This window comes from Meleagris gallopavo, chromosome 19 (genome assembly GCF_000146605.3).
Source record: "Meleagris gallopavo isolate NT-WF06-2002-E0010 breed Aviagen turkey brand Nicholas breeding stock chromosome 19, Turkey_5.1, whole genome shotgun sequence".
Lineage (NCBI taxonomy): Eukaryota > Metazoa > Chordata > Aves > Galliformes > Phasianidae > Meleagris > Meleagris gallopavo.
The window spans coordinates 916,965-919,142 of NC_015029.2; the positions used below are offsets into that span (position 1 = coordinate 916,965).

General features: G+C 56.4%; 1 protein-coding gene across 1 annotated transcript in view; it reads left to right on the forward strand.

Annotated features, from left to right (window-relative positions):
• LOC104913710 (cholesterol 7-desaturase-like) overlaps positions 1–2,178 on the forward strand; it is a 10,323-nt gene that overhangs the window by 232 nt on the left and 7,913 nt on the right. The gene's annotated exons all lie outside the window — the stretch shown is intronic.

Sequence of the window (2,178 nt, forward strand, 5' to 3'; positions counted from 1 at the left end):
CCCCGCCGAGACTCGAGGGAGGAGAGGTCCGGGCTGCCGGGTGGGTGCGGAGCGGCCCCGACGGATCCCCGGGGCGTTGCAGCATGGGAATCCCCGCCCGGGAGTGGGGAGAGCCCCAACCCGCAGCCCTGCCGGCTATCCGGGTCATCCCTTCCCCGGGCACCTCCCCTGGAACAGCCCCATCGCACCGGTCCCACTGCCTGGGCATCCTCGCCGGGACATGGGAGATCTCAGATGGGAACTCCATTGGGGAATTAGGACATTCCTGCCCAGGCACAGGGCGATCCCTGCCCGAGTATCCCGAGTACTGGGACATCCTCACTATGGCACTGGGCATCCTGCACCCATGCCGGATCTCTGCCTGGGCTCCTTATCAGTGCGCAGGACATCCCTCCCTGAGCATCCCTGCTGGGGCACCCCAAAACCCTGCATGAGATCTGCTGCGACACTGGGACATCTCTGCATGTCCCTCTCCTGGGGCATCCCAGCCAACATGGGCATGTGGGCACGAGGAGTGGCACAACCCAAGTTTTTGTACAGGCACCAGGTATCCCAGCTGGGGCACTGGAGACGTTATGGCTCTCTGTGAGCATGCAGGGCACCCCTGGGCTTCCTCCTGGGACTCCAGGTCACCTTGCTGCCCTCCCAGCACTGTTGCCCAAGCTCCGCCTTTCCCAGGGCAGATCGGATCTCACAGCCGCATCCAGAGGGGTGCTGGGTTGTCCATGGTCCTTCTATCTTGAAGATGATTTGGGACATGTCCAGCTGCCTTCCTCATTAGAAGGGAAGTTTCTGCATTGAAATCCCTTAGATTCAGTGGCGAAGGTGTGTTTTTTTCTTTCCCAGATCTGCTTTAGAGAGCCATCTTCTCCTGTCATGGTTTACTCTCTCTTTCTCTCTCTTTTTCTTTCTCTCTCTTTTTCTTTCTCTCTTTCTTTCTTTCTCTCTTTCTTTCTTTCTTTCTTTCTTTCTTTCTTTCTTTCTTTCTTCTCTCATGATGAGAATTATTCAATTCATATACACACCCTGGTGATCCCCTACCAGCCTGCTGGTTACACTGAGGCTCCTTGCATTGCCCAACCAAATCCCTGCCCCTGGCACCCATTCCACACTTCTGGCTAAGCATACAGGTAACATCAGTTCGCGTTGCAGCATGATGGCAGGATACTGCAGCCAAGAAGACTGCCAATAATTAAGGAAGTTAAACAGCTCGTAGCTTCCAGGTTTGTGAATGTTTAATTGCTTTGGATAGCATCTCTGAGCATAGCCTGGAAACGTGGCCCTGCTATAAAAGAAGTGAGCAAGAGAACAGGAGGAAATAAAATCATTTGACTTGGTCCTTTCAAGAACCAGCCTTGGGGACCGTGCACCTCCCAAAACACAGCTGCACGGGCTGAAACCTCTCCCTGCTTGCCCCATTTGCTCTGAGACTCAGTCAGGCAAAGAGGAGAGCTGGTGCTAGGAAAAGTGCTGCTTGTGGGGGAAGGCTGCCTGTGACCTGGGGCAGGGGAAGGACCCGCACCCCGAGCACCTCCCCTCCCTGTGCCTGCTGCCAGCACAGCCCCCATTGCCTTCCAGTGCACAGCAGTGCTGGGATGGGAGGCACCTCCAGGCAGTGAAACCACGTTGTTCTGCCAGACAGCAGAGAGAATCCTTCCTAGCTTTGAAGGTAGGGAGTTTTCTTTGCCCAGACCACGAGACGAAGAGAAGTAGCTTTGTGATAACAGCTCACTGCCTGTCACCTGTCATCAAACACAGCTTTCTGGGTAAACACAGACAGAACTTGGATTTTGAAGCTCGGTTGGGTTTTGATCTCCAGTTTTGTCTCATTTCCTTCTGTGTGAGCTCCAAATTACAGCGTCTGTAACAAAGCTTTCCCAAGGTGATGGGTTAACACGCATACACACTACAGGGACCGCGGAGCTCCCTGGGCTTCAGCTCGCTGACTGCACCTGGATGAGCAGCAGCCGGCAGCCACGGTCGGCCGAGGGGTGCTGGGAGCGGTGCGGGGCCGTGCGGGTGTAGGGACGGGGCGGGGATGCGGGAGCCGGGTGCGGGCTGCCACCTGGTGGTGAGGTCTGGACAACGGGCTGATCCACGGGACGAGCTTCGAGACCGAGCGCCGGGTGCTGCACTTTGGTCAAAGCAACCCCGCGCTACAGGGCTGGGGCAGAGAGA